Raw genomic sequence first — 16,724 nt, 5'->3', positions numbered from 1 at the left:
CTTTGTATTTGGTAATCTATTGTATTGTAGTTGAAAACAATTAAAAAGAGAACAGCAATGTAAATCAACTAAACCCTTTGTAAATATCACAGGACTCTGAGCACACTGTTCTGAAACCATTAAAATGGCATTTCCATCCTCCTTGCTCTTTGAGTGCTGTTGACACAATGGTGTAAGGAAATTACATTGCTCACCGCACGCTGCACGTTACATTACGAGGTAGCTAATAGCATCGCTGTGCTATTTAATGCAGTACCTAAACTATTGTTAATATTTAAAGATGACTCTGTCTCCAATGGTGCAGTAAGACTGTACTTGTATGTGCTGTTGTGTGTGTGTATGTGCTATATATATATATATATATATATATAATAATATATATATATATATAGATAGATAGATAGATAGATAGATAGATAGATAGATAGATAGATAGATAGATAGATAGATAGATAGATAGACATATTGGAGTCTCCACTGTATTTTAAACCTAATATTATAAACATTGGCTATTCCCGTTGAAAAAATAAAATAAAGAAGCCTCTTACTGCAGTATTAATAAAGATGAATTGCCTTCTTAAAGATATGACATTCATGTAAATGGATGGGGAATATTATATATGTTGTCTAAAAGACTGTGTCCAAACTGACACTTGGTTGTCCTGTAGAAGCAACTGGAAAATCCTAACAACAGTGTTCTGTTCTTTGCTAGAATGAAACACAGGTGACTTTCCGGGGGGGGGGGGGGGGGGGGGGGGGGGGGGGGGGGGGGGGGGGGGGGGGGGGGGGGGGGGGGGTGGGGGCAGACAGTTGCAGCAGAGAAGTTGCATGACTACAAGAGCGCAGCAGCCCTCCACCCACAGTTCTGCAACAAAATGAAATACAACAAATCGAATGCAGCCAGCAAAGCATCGAGATCCACACACCAAAAAATCGCAAACATGCCAAACAAGCCAGACTAATCAACTGATCAGGCCCACTTCCAGAGATCGACACATTTAGACACCGGTGCCCCTGCTTATTTTTGCTGGAGCCTGCGCACTTACTTTGCCCCGTTGTAGTAGGCAAAATAAAATTTCGTATTTATTGATTGAGGCCCCCCCCCCCACACAAAAAACACAAGAAAGAGAAAAAAAGTAAATTGTTTAAAGCCTAACTTGGGTGCGTTTAATCTGTAATTCATTCATTGATTTGCTTCATGTGTTAATGATTATATTGAATGTGATGTAGGCACTAGCCAACACTAAAAAGACCATCTCAGTTATGATACAAACAAATAGCTACAACAAAACAAACTAAAAGACTCACAATGTCATAAATTATACCCAATTGAGATTAAGACCGGTGCCTGCTATTTTTCTGATCTGGTCATATGCAGTTGTAGTAGGCAAATAAAATTTCGTTATAACTGAAAAAGAAATGATGGATACATAATTTGAGTTAGGCAGCAGCCTCCTGTATTATAACCGCTAACCTCTTTAACCCACTAGCTGCCTGGCTAGTTAAGTTTATTAAAACTGGATTGTGAATGGCATTATATATCATTATAAAGTAACAGTTACACATCTGTTAAGTCACGTATATTACAATACAAGATCATAGTGATTTTCGAAAGGGCAGTATGGAAATAGCAGTGTCTGAATTAGTCCACGTGTACTGCTTAAATAAAAAATACGCAACACGCTGTTCTTCTAATGGTAACTTTATTGTGTACTGAACACAATCTGTTAAAGCTACACTGCTGCATTATGCAATTTTACAGAATGTATTAACAGTGTGGATACAGATTATTTCGGATCTACAAAAAAAAAAAAAAAAAAAAAAAAACATACATGAAGTAGCCATAATTATAAAATAAGATATCAAATGAAATTACGACGTAGCAGTTGCTCTTCGGTTTTGAAAAGCGTGCGTGTGTTTTTCGTCGCTGTCCAGGGTCCTGAAAGATCCGGCTCCAGTCCTTCAGTGTAACGCCGTCCCGTTTTTTGCGTGCAGCCCCGTTTTCCTGCATCTCTCCTCCACGCTGCTCACTCTATAGGGATCCCAGGAGACCGCTGCGTGCTGCAGCATCACAACCTGCCTGCCTCCCTGCTTCACATAGCTCTGTCTGGTCGCCGCAAATCTGAATGAGCCGCACAGCGATGGGGATCACTATGGACCGGGGCTCAAATATCTCTCAACAAGGCGTTTGACAGAGACAGAGAAAGAGAGAAAAACAACAGAGCACGGAAAACAACAAAACGCACTGAGCCTGTTTTTATTATTTTTTTTTTTTTTTTTTTTTTTTTTGTATGATTGTTATTTATTTTTAAAAACTAAACATATTTGGGACGCACTGATAACCGTTATAGGATAACAACAAACGCCTGGTTTAAATTTGCATCTTTGATTCGGAAACCAAGGTAAGCATTTAGTTATTTCGTTTAAAACTGGTTATATTTCTGTATTTGCTACATTTGTACATTTTGCGAAACGTAATGGTCTGCTCGGGTTATATAGCCAGACCCTGTTCTCTGTACAGGTGATGCTCAGCTGTTCGTGGTTTAACATTTGTTTTGCTTCTTCAACTTAATGCAGTACATTTTATAGAAACTGATCAAGGGAAACAGCAATGCGATACAAACAGCCGGCTCGCATACTTGCAAAAGAGACGGGCGCGCGGATTGCATTTATATATCTATGTGTTTATTTATTTGTATTCCTAGAGCGTGCCAGAAAGGGGAGGGGAGACGACAAAGGCAGTTACATTAGAAATGCACCGGATCTCGTCGTCTGAGTCAGGATTTTGTTTTTGACTTAGTTGAAAATTATTTGAAGACTGGGGGAGCTGGGGGTAGGGGTTGGGTTAGGGAGTCCCATGACAGATGGCCGTTTTAACATCATCCATGGGTAAAGAGGTTGAGGAGGTGTTGGTCCCAAACGCTGTCCATTGGCATAAAATTGCCATAAACTGGACTAATCCACTATAATGACGAGAGAAGAGGGTCGGTAGCCTGGGTTTTGGAATTCACCCAAATTAGAATAGTTTTTGATTAATATTACCAAAATATGATAACATTGGTGAGGGAGATGGCTGTTCTTTCAATGTGGTTGCAGTGCCGCGGTTGCATGATGCACTTGAAGAGGATGAGAGAGGGAAGCAGTCTGCATTGGCTCTTGCACCTACAGATGTCAAAGTAAACACGGCCAGGCCGGGAGGGGGCGTCGGCTATAGCCTGCGAAGAGCGGGATAAAAAAAAAAAAAAAGGTCGCTTTTGATCTTGCTTGTATAGTTAACAAAGAGCGAACGTATTGTATGCAAATATAAGGTTATATTAGATTCTTTCTTTTTTTCTTTCTTAATCTTGTTCTTTCTGCCTCCCTCCCTCCCTGTCCTCTCATCCATTCATTCTTTCATTCATTCAACAGCACAGCATTGATTATTCGGTTTCTTTTCGTCGTTTACGTCATACCGTTTCCCCCTGTCATCACTGTTCAAGAGGTAAACTGACAGCAATATACCTACTGCATGTGACATAACATATTGTGCCAAACCTGATGCTGAATATGCCTATATGCCAGCAATATACCTACTGCATGTGACATAACATATTGTGCCAAACCTGATGCTGAATATGCCTATATGCCAACCTAATGGCCCGATTGCCATTTATATAAAATAAGAGTTGTATACCATATATATTTGAATTTATATTGCCCATTAGAAGGAATGCGGTTTTGGAATTGTTTCCAGTTTTATGTAATTAAAGCTTATTTATTTATTTATACAGTGCATTGACCGATTCTTATTATTTATACAGTTGAGATTGACCCCTTCATTTCATGATACAGAACACCCTCCGCCGAACCAAAAAAAAAACAAAAAAAAAAACAGTCTTCGTGAGATTTGCTCATGTTGAATAACATCACAGATGGGAATCACAGTCAGTGCTGTGCCTTTCTCTGGAACGGTACAAGCCTATTGTATTATTCTACAATGATTTGGGTGCACAGTATACCCATACCCTTGAATAGGTCAGAAACAGAACTAGAATATAATGAAAACATTTTGAGAGATAATGGATATGCAGAGCAAAATAACAAGGAAACAATGTTTGCAATTTATAAGAACTAGGTCGTGAAAATGTGTTCGCAGTCTGAATTAGGTCTTTAATCACTGCATGGAAACAGGGGAAATAAACAACATGTTAATAATTTCACCCTTTTGAAATGGATCCTGCTAGTGACCTAGGACAATATTGTAATGTGTGCCATACATGTTCTTTCAAGCTCAAGCAGATGCAGATTCATTCATCTTAGTTTTGCCCTTGCAAGAGCCTTGATGTCAGTCTTTGAGGAAGGAAGTCTTTAATCTATTGAGGGAAATTAGAACAAACAATGGTTCTGAAAAGCTGTTTTCTTTCTGAACAATCTCCCAAACGTGTAGCTCACTGTTGCAAAGGACATGTGGGAAGAATTAAAGATTCAATCCTGGGGCTGGAAGGTGGGGATATTAGGGGCTGGTGAATGTCATACCGTAATCTGGCCAATTCAAGGTGTGTCTCAGTGTTGCGATGATAAATGCTGGCTCTCCTACAGTCCTTCAGGTGGCGCAAGCAGTAGAATATTATATGATAGATCTATTACAGTATTTAAAGCTACACAATTAGGGAGAGTTGGAGGTATAGGGAGAGTATAGAGGGGTACAGATTGAGAGAAAGTATAGGGCGTTTTACCGTGAGGTTTTCGGGTACAGATTGAGGGCGAGTAGTGTTTTTTTTTTTTTACAGTGAGGCTTGGGGGTACAGATTGAGGGAGAGTAGTGTTTTTTTACACTGAGGTTTGGGGGTACAGATTGATGGAGAGTACTTTTTTTTACACTGAGGTTTGGGGGTACAGATTGAGGGAGAGTAGTGGGTTTTTTACACAGAGGTTTTGGGGTACAGATTGAGGGAGATTAATGGGGTTTTACAGTGAGGTTTGGGGGTACAGATTGAGGGAGATTAATGGGGTTTTACAGTGAGATTTGGGGGTACAGATTGAGGGAGAGTAGTGGGGTTTTTAGAGTGAGGTTTGGGGGAACAGATTTAGAGTCAGGCTGTGTTACAGGTGTAGAGGATTTAGGGAACATACAGACTGAAGGAGGGTGAGGTGCTGAGAGCCAATGGGTCTTTGTGGAATACTTGAGTACTTTTGCCTTTGTGTAATTGATTGTATTAATAGTACAGTATATATTTCCATAAATACATACATATTGTTATTGAGTTTTTTTTTTTTTTTACTTCATCAGGATTCATGTAGGAGGAGAGATAATATCCTCAGCTAAGTGTCCCCACTCTTCCTGTTGTGAAATTGCTAACATGCAGTAAACACATCTGAAATTACTTTTAGGTCAAAATTGATGGAAGACTTTGACAAGAGCATGTCCGGTAATTGAAACATCTTAATGTGCTGAATAGACATTCTGTCCGGGTAGCTGTGCTTTGTCTCTGTTAGCAGTATGGGAAAAGTCAATCCAGATACCAGGGATCAATGCTAATTCAAATTGTAAAATTCAGTGACTTGCAAGGCAAGGCCACTTAAGTCTGTACATTGTGCATCGCAGTGTCTGAAAGAGAAGTTGCACTGGAATGGTATTGCTTTTCTCTGCCTTTAGTGTCAGAGTTTAACAAACAGACTGAATATCTTGCAGAATAGAAGCTGGGGTTTGCATTAGCATGATAAGTTATGCAGTAAATTCAAAACAAAATAAAAAAATGTAACATTAAAACTATGCATTTTACATTTTATTTTAAGTGGCATTAGTAACATTATAATTACCTGCAGCACACATCTTTTGTGCTGAATGTCCCTCACATGATTTTTTCAACCTTTGACAGAAATGTTGTTGTATTTAAAAGCTTTTGCAAGTGTTGTCACAATGGACAAGAAAATGGAATAATAACAAAAGAAACTACTACACAGTACATTTCTACAGCGATCATTATTAAACTTTATCATGGTGTGGAAACGAATGCTGCTCTGTAGATACTGAGTAGCATCTGACTGTAAAGCATTTATCCGAATTGTGTAACAACACAGCATAATGTCTCGTAATAAATCCAAAAACAAACACATCCAGCACCTACATAAAACAATACATACAGTACCTGTCATGTACAAACATATAAGCATATAAGCATAAATATATACATTTATATAAACAGTGTTGTTTAATTCTGAAGGAGCTTGATATCGCCAAGCCTTTTAGATTTTCTAAATTTGGCTTTGTTCTGCTAGAAGTGTAACAGATTTTTTTGAAAGCCGGAAACACTACAAATGTACTGGGAGAGCTCTTGTCAGTGTAATCTTCGATTATTCAGATCTATCAGTATGATTTTATCCCAACCTACCAGACCATTAGTAATGAAGGGAACAGATGCAGACAAAGGCAGACACACAGAGAGGGGCTAATAAAGAATTTCAAATGGAATGAACCTCAATTGAATTAGCAGAACATACTTTAGAATGGCTCTGGTATGTGTCCTGGAAATCCAGTTAATTTGCTAAACATTATTTCTTTTTTTTGGTCTTCTGCTGCAGTTTGTGAGTTTAATATAATGATCTAACTTTAGCTGCTTTAAAAGACTAATGAAACAATTCTGTGGATCTTACTTGTTGTGCTGATGGCAAGACAATGCTAATGGGAACAGAACACAATAAAATAAGCAATGCAAACTAAGAGCTTTCCTTAACCTATGATGTTACTATATATATCTATATATATATATATATATATATATATATATATATATATATATATATATATATAAATTAAAATATGAAAATAGGTGGCTTGTCGTTTTCAGAACGGTAAGTATGAGACCTACCCTATGTTGAAGTAGACTACACATTTACAGAATGAACTGCTGCCCCTGATCTAGGTTATTGTATGCACAACCCAAGCTGTGTAGTCAAAGTTATTTGGTTTAATCGTGTGCATTAATATGAGCCACTGCAATTACTGTACAAAAGGCTTTTGATTTAGAATTCCTTTTGAGTGAGTGCATGAATTCAATGGGCTTGGTTTTCAAACAGATACAATGGCATGCTTGCTCAAAGGACTTGCCCTGGTCCATTCATTCAGTTTGAACATATAGCCCCGTGTGTAGAAATGAGTTATTGATTTAGATCTCTCCCTCCTTGGAATTCAAAACAACAAAACTCCCAAATGGCATGCTCTTGGCCATAAAAGGTATTTGTCTTTGTCGCCATTCATAATATCGTGTGCTGTAGGAAACACAAATTCAAGCTGGGGCGCTTTTTTTTCTGTGAACAATGTCTACCCTTTCTATTGAAGTTCTTGTTTTCTGTCAACCACTGATATCCCATAGTCACAATTGAAACAGATTTCTACCCCTGTGGGGCTCACCTGGTAAAGGCATGATCGCTTGACGTGCAGGGTGAGTCATGCAGTCAGGGGTGGCAGGTTTGAATGCTGGCTGTGAAAAGTTGCCATTCTTCCCTGAGGATTCCACAAGGTGATTTTATCTGCTCTTGCGTTCCACAGGATAAGTAGTCAAAGTTGACTGTTTCATCATGTGCCAATGGATCTCACGGGCTAGAAACCATCCTTGCTCAGTGAGTCTGAGTGCAGAACCACACTGCTGTTTCTGAAATATAATTAGAAATGACAGGATTTTCTAAGATGTATTAGAGGCACTACTTCAAGTTAAATGGCCACGGAAGATGACTATGGATCATAACCATGGAACACGACCACAGAACATGACCACGGAACATGACCAGGGAACACGACCACGGAACATAACCACGGAACACGACCACGGAACATGATCACAGAACACAACCACAACAACAGAAATTGTATTTTCTTCTGTTCAGTTGGAACCTATATAAAAAAAGAAACCAAAAACAGGCATGTCTGATGCAGGGAGGAAATAACCAATATGGGCATTTTAAAATAATTATCCACTCTTTCCTGTAAGCTGGCTTCTGTCTGTCTGCCTTCCTGCACATCTATCTGTCTATGTCTATCGCCAAATAGATCGTCAGATCAGCAATCCACACTGCAACACAGAAAGAATTGCTTTTTTCACGAATAACAAATGCCAAAACCCAGATGTAAGTGAAAACAATTCCGATCCATTATTTATGGGTAGCAAATGGTGCATGAAATAGTTTTCAAATGATTTATATGGAATCTGTACAGCGTGCACGAAAAACAACAAGAGAGAGAGCCTGGGCTAATCAAGGTGTTTTACTGTCAGCAGTTTGTCCTGTGGAAGCTGAACCCTGCAGCACATTCCTCAGTCTCGCTCTTACAGCATCACCTTGACACACTGATGAGTCTCCTGTAGGAACAGACCAGGATCAAGCACACACAGACAGATTCTCAAAGCTTCTCACGCCAAATCGTTATTAGCGCTTTTTCAGAAAGGAAAACTTAAATTCCAAAACAAATAAGAAAATAGTTCCACACATTCTTCACTGCAGCCATTCATTATTATATAGGTAAGTATGTATATACATATATATATATATATATATATAATATATATATATATATATTATATATATATCCAAATAAAAGTATAATATTATATACACGTCATAGTACCAAAAAAAATTTTAAAATGAAAATACAGGATATGTTTGCGATATCATGTGTTTCTTTCAAAACTGTGAGATCCTTGTGGCCCAAACTAACCACTCCAGGTATTTTGGAATAAAGATATTTGAGAATGTAGCCCAAAGTGACAATTATTAAAAAAACAGTTATTATTATTAGAATACAGAAAATGTGGTCCTTTTATTAAATTAGATTTTAAAATGTAGATTTACCCAGCCGAATTGAATGAAAAGCAGTGGTATTACTGCCAGAAAGGGATAACAATTACATGCAGCAATCATTTATACAATGTGTACTTTTCTGTAATGAATAGAAAAGATAACTGATTTGGAAAAGGCTACTTTTAATATCTGTAAACAAGCAGTTAGGGTATAAGATCATTCTTTTAGTGCAGTACCTTTGAACTGCTCTGTTACAGATGCAATCTTGCCAAATAAAAGTCTAAAAAAAAAAAAAAAAAAAAAAGTGTAAAAGGAACCGAAGAGCATCTTCCTCGTAAATGAAATGCCTTTGATTTCCTGCTGCTTCCAGAATGAGTTTTTCTTCACAGATTTTTAGAGAAGGTCTGTGCGGTTGGCCGTGGGTGTTTGGAGTTTTTAAAAAGAGTTGCTCAGAGTGCAGTGATTTTAAAAGTATTTCCTTCAGCAAAGCAGGGAATACTTCTTGAAGTTCGTACTGGACAGGATCTGCAGTGTCCCAGAGCATTAGATTTTAATGGAGTTTTGAGCCTAAATCTCTTGAAAATGTTATAATTTTCTAATCGCTCTGGGTGGGTTCTTTTTTTAACTTGAGATCCTATCAATTTAACTTGCATCATTAGACCCAATCAGTGATACTCTAGTATAAGTTAATGCATCCTTTGTAGTATCATCTCATGCAACTTAGTCCTGGCTGCTCATCTGCACAAAATGATTTCTGTTATAATAAAAGACACTCTGCACACAACATCTAACTTATTATAAATCACAGTAATAGTTATGCCTTTGATTACTATTAAACACTACTGTGCTGTATGTTCTACGCATGGGGTCATGGGATTACTCCTGTGCACTACATAAGATGGGCTGGAATTCGGACAGATCCTTACGTATGATTGGTTGATATGCAAACGCAATCATACCAGCATCCATAAATGTTTACTTTACTAAGTTTAGATGACATTATAAAGCCTCTAATGGGATTGTGTTATAACAAGCCCTTTCAAAGCTTTTGTTTTTCACTTAACAAGTTTGAACAGGCCTTGTTGAAATTATCAGGAGCTTTCAAGAGGTTTTTAAAGGGCAGGGTGCCATCCAAAAGTGTGTATATTACAGTCAGAGACTTATTAAATTACTATAAACCCACCTGAACACTTGTTTGCATTTTATGAGTTTTCTAAATCGGAATTGCAATACAATTGAGCAGTGTTTGGAGAACACTCAAATGCATTTTACAAAGTCGTTATTTCCGAGTTTCTCTGTGGACGTGTTCAGTATATAACTGATTTGGACATCCATCATTCACAAAGAAATACATCCTGTCCCAATAACAACCAGAGGCTTATTGCAAGACTTGGCTTAAATGATCTATCCAGGCCATAACAGTAATGCTGGATCCTTTTCAGGTTGATCACAAAGTATTTTCGCAGAACATTTAAACTGTCAGAGTTAGCAATTATCAGGAGACTCTGGAGAGTAGATTCTTCTTTCTGACCATCATGAGCTTTTATTTTTTTTTTTCTTAAGCCTAAAAAGAGAAAACATTTGAGTCTCAAAATTACCCAGGATAATTCTAAACCTCGCCAAGGTAGATCAAACTGTAGGACTCCCGTTAAAATGTAATTGTAGCACTACTTAATCTTCAGTAATGAGTCTAGTTAGTGCCCTGAGTAAGGTCAAGGTGGCCCAATCTTTGTTGTAATCATGAATCTTCCTGTGGCAGGTTGTATTTTTTTTTAAATTATTTTTTGTATGTGTCTCTGCTAACTGTCTCTGCTTTGCAGCCCAGCTCCAGCAGAGAGGTCAATTTGCAAATGTTATCTTCATCAGGGTAAATGAGAAATCCCCAATTTGTTCTATCCGCCACAGAGAGAGAGAGGAATAAGCTGATACCATGCACTGAGGTTAGCTCTCGTTTGAGTGTCCTAATTACCTGTAAACCATCAGATGAATTAATAAATACAGGGCAGTATTGCCTGTGCTCAAATGAAATACGGTAGGGAGTAAAGGGAGAAAAGCACTGCCTTGTGCAGACATCTGAAGTGGTGAAGCCATACAGCCACCTAGACCTCCTAGCTGGAGGGAATGTATAATTCACACACATCTCTCCCCACAGATACCCAGCATATCTGACCCCCTGGCTAGGTAAACTGGGTGTTACAAAGTAAATTGCTGTAAAGGTTATTAATGACACATTGCACATGTTCCTCTGTGAACTCCAGACTCAGCAAGCTGTTCTCACAGTCTGCTATTGCCGGCCACACAACTCTCTTTAGACCTGTCTTTAGAGCACTTGACCAGGTTTCAGTTTACTACACATTCACTCCCATGGCTTCACAAGCAGGGGCACAGACAGTCGCTAAGGCAGCATCCATCCCGCATGCCTTGGATAGTTTTGGGTTTATTAGAGTTTCAGTAGAGTAGAACAGGACAGTTTTAGTTGTCAATATTTAAGAAAGAATTAAAAGGTGCAAAAAAGCCACCTGACTAGTTCACACAAGGGACGTTGCAACACATGTTCTCATGAAATCATGAAATCTCTTTCCCTGTTCTTCTCCTTATGTCACTTCATATTGAGCCCTCAAACATCTTGCTGTTTCTGTCTGACAGCAGGTCACTTTGAGTTCATTGTACTTTCACACAGCAAGATTGGGATACCCAAGTTTACAAATCAGTCATCAATTCAAATATACATCCCCTCTGGGTTATGTATTGTAAGTGACCAGAGATTAGGAAGATGGGATTGGTGGAGTGGGCATATGTTTCAAATATGATCAAATACATATTCATATTTGTAAATTGTAATGCAATGGTAGGCTGCCTTGGCTAGTACAACTTGTGTCAACTTATTTCTCATTCTAAGTAAATAAAGAAATAAGGAAACAGTTATTGCTGTGGACCTCAGACCTGTACAGTAAGATATGAGACCCGTGACCTATCCTCTGTTTAGACCACAGCTGTGGATATGGTGACAGTGTTATAACTAAGGGACAAACCACAGCCTTCAGATCCATAGCAATGGTATAACTAGCGATGCCTGTCGCATGCCTGTGATCGCTGGCAGCTGTTAGATCAGGGTACCCTGCTGTTGTACTCATCTCTGTCAGTTTGATCTCCTGGTGTTTCAGCTCTCAGTGATCGTCTCCCTCTCTGCTCTTTCTCAAGGCTTCCTGTTGTGTGCTGCTTGCCACTTATTTCAATATCAACCCGATTGGTTTTGAAATACAATAGCAATACAGTGTCAGTTTACATGACCAGTATATAGCAAATGTAGGAAGTTAGTATCCAATTCCTCTAAACAGTTCAAATGATCCAAACTCTTCCTTTGTTTTGTTTGTATGCAATTCAATCAAACTTGCAGCGATAGGTGGACACACCTCAAACACACAATTGCATTAGTCAAATTAAGCCTTTGAATTAAAATACTCCCTACAGTTTAATTGAATACCAGACATTGAACAAGTTATTTTATGAGTATTGGATTTCATATGAATCCTTTGGGGGGCTGGCTGCAGATGGTATGTCTGGAAAAAGCATTTGTGTGTGTGTGTGTCGTTTCTTTACCATATGTTAAATTTTTTATTTGCTGTTGGATATTTATTTTTGTGTGTATAGATAACAAGCATGCCTGGGACTGAGGGCAGATTATAAGAATGAGAACTGCAATGGCAATTATGCACATTATCTAGCGTTTTTATGAAGTCAATCTCTTGTCATTTCATAAGCATTATCATTGTGTGGGGAGTAGTTTTAACTCAAATGAAGGGGCTGCGAGATGTTTGAGACAGGCTTAAATTAGTTAATTATTCAAAAAGGGTTCAGTATTATTTTTCACATTAAGAAGACAATAAAGAGGCTTTCATCAAAAAGATGGCTTTCCATGTAAAACGCTCTACAGAATCTCCTCAGCCATCTGGTTTATTATCTTTACCTGAGCTAGGAAAATAGATAGCTAAGAAAAATCACAGCATTGGCAAATTAATTTGATCAGCATGTGCTTCACAGCATTCCACAGCAAGCGAGGATTTTATATAGTTAGCCGGCAGCAGTAGCACCTTTCATGCCAATCTTGTCACATCTCAGAGCTAAGCAAGATTGGGCTTGGCCAGGACTTGGATTGGGGCCCTCTATGAGATCAATCCACACCTACAGCCATGCTTTTATAACCCGGCACTACCCTATTCTATCAAACATCTAGACCAATAAAGTAATTCTGTTCACACCATCGTGTAAACAATCATACAAAAACTCAAAATGATATCCGATTAGCTTTTAATCCAAAGCGCACACATGCCACGCCTTGCAGATGCTGTCTATTTTGTTCATTTGTTTGTTTAGGATATATTTTATTTAGTCATTTTTCGGCCCAATTTGAAACACAGTTTGCTGATCAAGGGTCCTTGAAGACCAACAAGCAACCTTGCCACTTTTCAAGCTCATGGCCTCTTTTCAGGCCAATCCCCTCTTTTCTCCTGCTCAACATAAATAAGAGATGCTACGAAAGCAACTGAACCCTGGACGAAAAGACTAGCAGTTTCAGAAGCACAGCTAAGCAAGTTATTCCCTGCTCATTTTAAACTCCAGCCCATGTGTGGGCAGCCAAGATTGCAGCTCAGCAATGCTAGGATTCACGCTAGAGAGCTTCTGATCTTCTTACCCTATACCCAGCCCAGTAGTGCCTGTGCTGGTTGAGTCACTGGGGATTTACATCACTGCAGTGCCACCCTTCCAATAGCTCATACCTCTTGGTGCAGCATACCATTGCAGTGCGGCTTCATTAAACATTGTTTTGTAAGAGAAGTATCCTCAGTAACAGTCTCTCATATCTGGCTGCATCTCAAACAAAAGTGCCAGGCATTGCAGTTCAAAATAAACATAATAGATAAAAAAAAGCATGGCAGAATATGTCATAGTGTGCTATACAGACGGCACACAAAAGGGTATTAAACAGGTAGGAATCAAAAGATTAGGAATATGCACATGCTATAAACAATCTTCAATATGGACTACAGTGCTTTCCAGCTGGGATAACTCTGCATGCAAAAAGCCAACTGTAATGTGAAGTCTTGATATGAGGAAAGCTTGATGCCGATCTGAAAGCGATCAAGCAGCAGGAGCCCTCAGAATGCCCAGCCCGGAAATGACATTCTGAGTGTGAAAATTGAGCAGAGCGCTGTGATGGTAGCATGGTTTGTGTCTGTAAGGAGCTGTTCACTTTCCTTTAGTCTCGATAGTCTCCACGTACATTCCCATGAAGACGAAGCAGTGCTGCCTGAATATAAATTACTGCCAAAGCTGATTGTTCTCTTCTTGGTATTGGCAGTCACCATGTCAGAAATCCATTTACATTCTGTAATTATCTGTGTAGTTTATCTTGCTAAACTGTAATACCTTTATAAAAACATGGGATTTTTGCACTTTTTCCCATGGTTTTCCTGTGCTTATACTACGCATTTACATACATAGCTTACCCTGGTTTGCCATTTTTTTTTATGTGCTTTACCCTACCTTTCTGTGCTTTAAATTGTGGCCCTATGCCTTCTTTCACTATGCTTTATTATAATTTACTATGGGTAACCTTTATAAGGGAAGGCAGAAAATATCGGTCCAGTAATAGCCACTCAGATGGAATGGACACTGCGGCAGGTCTACTCAAGATAAATAACATTTATTTCTGACTGGGCTGTTGGAGCACTTTTTTCTGTGTGAGTTTGCGTTCTCTTGCCGCAGTCAAGTCCAGGAAGCTCGTTTTCCCTGAGCTAGACATTTTACAGACGAAATCTCCCAGCTGTTTCCGTTTTATATTTTTGAACCATTTTAAAATCACATTGAAAAAAACAAAAACAGACATCTACAAAGCCATCTTGGATTTAACTTGCTGTTCTAGTAGTCAGTGCATGTGGGTCACGAGGATCTAGCACACAAAATAATAACAAGCCAAGCAAAATAATAATAATAATAATAATAATAATAATAATAATAATAATAATAATAATAATAATAATAATAATAATAATAACAATATTTTTGTGTTCATTCATTCTCAGTGCTCTACTACTACTACACAATTCCCCACTTGAATAACATGATACAAATATTCAAAATGACAAAACTGCTGTCAGACCACAACATTTTTCTTTTTCTTCACTGATCTGTGGGTGACATGTTTTCTTGTGTCAATCTAGTTCTATCTTGCACCACTGTTGCATTGTTCTTTACTCTAAATTCCCTTCTCCACAAGCACTCCTAATTTCCCTGACTGGGGTTTTTTGATTATGCCACTCCCTGGTGTTTCTGTTCTCTGCCTCTCTGATCATCGCCTCCTGTGTGTCAGCTCTGTGGCCTCCAGCTGATCCATGCTGTTGGTTTTCACTCATCCTTGCGGGTCACATTCAGACCGCTCTGCTGTGTTTGCACGCCACAGCCCCGTGCACATGACATTTTATAAGGCTGTTAACCCTCTCATTCCTGAATTATGTTTGTCAAGCTGAGTATACACACAGGACAACATTTTTTTTATATAAATGTATTTATACAATACCTCAGACTGGGATCTTAGGAATCCCTGTGAGGGGCGAGGCTAGTTTCCAAGTGAGGAAAGGACCTAGGGTTTATGAAATGTGGTACACCTTTTTGTAATATCATTCCCATTTCTGATACTGAGATTTTTTTCAGTTGAGTCTTACTCAGCTTAAAGAAATGTATATCTTAGGAATCAGTCACCTCCATGTAATTATACGTTGCATATGCATTTGTTAGGCATGCGTTCATCAAATTGAGGTACAAGTGTATATACCCATGGGAATGTGTCACTAATCCAAATGCTGTTATTTGTAAGCTCTTAAAATAGACTTGTTTCATCCTTAATTATAATTGCATTAGCCTTCATTCTGATGAGCATTGACAGCTAGATTAGACACAACTGAATAAAAGGAAAAATGTGTTAATCATTTTTTATTCAAAAGCAGGATATGTAAGTTGAAAATGAATTCATTTCCAAAGGATAATATTAATATTTTTAGTATTATCACTTGAAATCTTAAAGAGCAAGCCAATGTCCGGTATGCTAGTTTTGAAATGTAATGTACTGTGCTTATGTGTGATGGAATAACGTACCAATGCCTATGTTTAATGGCAGCAGTCATAAATGTGATTCATTTATTATAAAATCTATTACCATGTTGCACTCTTTTAGCGCCTACTAATGTTTGAAAAACAGAAATAAATCATAAGCATTACATACTAATGTTCTTCCTAATCTCGTATTACCTTAATCTATAGATTTTTTTTAAATGTTTTTTTTTTTTTAAAAAAACAACAGTTTGGGTACCTTAATGGAATCAGAAAGGTCAAGGGGTCGATGATAATTGTTTGCAGAAGGTTTGTGAAAACTGAAGCCAGTTTTCAAGCAGAGAGATGGACACATTTAGGGTCCATATCTTTAACAAATCATTAAATACAGTTCAGTGTTCATCCGCAGCTTTAAACATTTCATTATAACATTTACAGTTAAGCTTTAAAATAAAAACTAAATTGAACACCCACTAACATTCCGTTCTCCTGAGGGAATGTAATTGGCCATCATAAATTGGGCAGAAAATAATTGGGCACTCTAAATAAAAAAAAATAAAACAACAAACAAAAACAGTGGTCTGATACAGAAAGAAATGCCAGTATAAGAAATGCTAAATGCTTGTTTCATCCAGTACTCTAATTATCTGTATCTCCCCATGTGAAATAGCTTATTTAAAGGAGTGCCTGCAACACCTGGCAACCCGATGCAGCCCACATTGAAATAATCTGTCTCCGGTATAATGAATTTTATTAAAAGATCTCAAGTGTTCTTGAAGGATGTTAATTCAATGGGCCCTGTGAACTGTACAATACTGCTGAGCCTCAAGCTGCAATGGCTAGCT

At 38.2% G+C, this 16,724-nt stretch overlaps 1 protein-coding gene across 3 annotated transcripts in view; it reads left to right on the top strand.

Annotated features, from left to right (window-relative positions):
- Positions 1 to 2,093: 2,093 nt before the first annotated feature.
- The window catches only part of LOC121319376 (disks large-associated protein 4-like), a 108,100-nt gene continuing 93,469 nt past the window's right edge, over positions 2,094 to 16,724 (top strand). For 2 of the 3 annotated variants that reach the window (XM_041256758.1, XM_041256759.1), the window contains exon 1: positions 2,094 to 2,402. The gene's annotated coding sequence lies outside the window, so the exon portion shown is untranslated. The remainder of the gene's footprint in view (positions 2,403 to 16,724) is intronic. The other variant, XM_041256761.1, reaches the window with a different exon arrangement.

The sequence above is a fragment of the Polyodon spathula genome, chromosome 8 (genome assembly GCF_017654505.1).
Source record: "Polyodon spathula isolate WHYD16114869_AA chromosome 8, ASM1765450v1, whole genome shotgun sequence".
NCBI classification, from domain to species: domain Eukaryota; kingdom Metazoa; phylum Chordata; class Actinopteri; order Acipenseriformes; family Polyodontidae; genus Polyodon; species Polyodon spathula.
The sequence above is the reverse complement of the archived record's forward strand: the minus strand, read 5'-3'. Positions and strand labels throughout refer to the sequence as shown.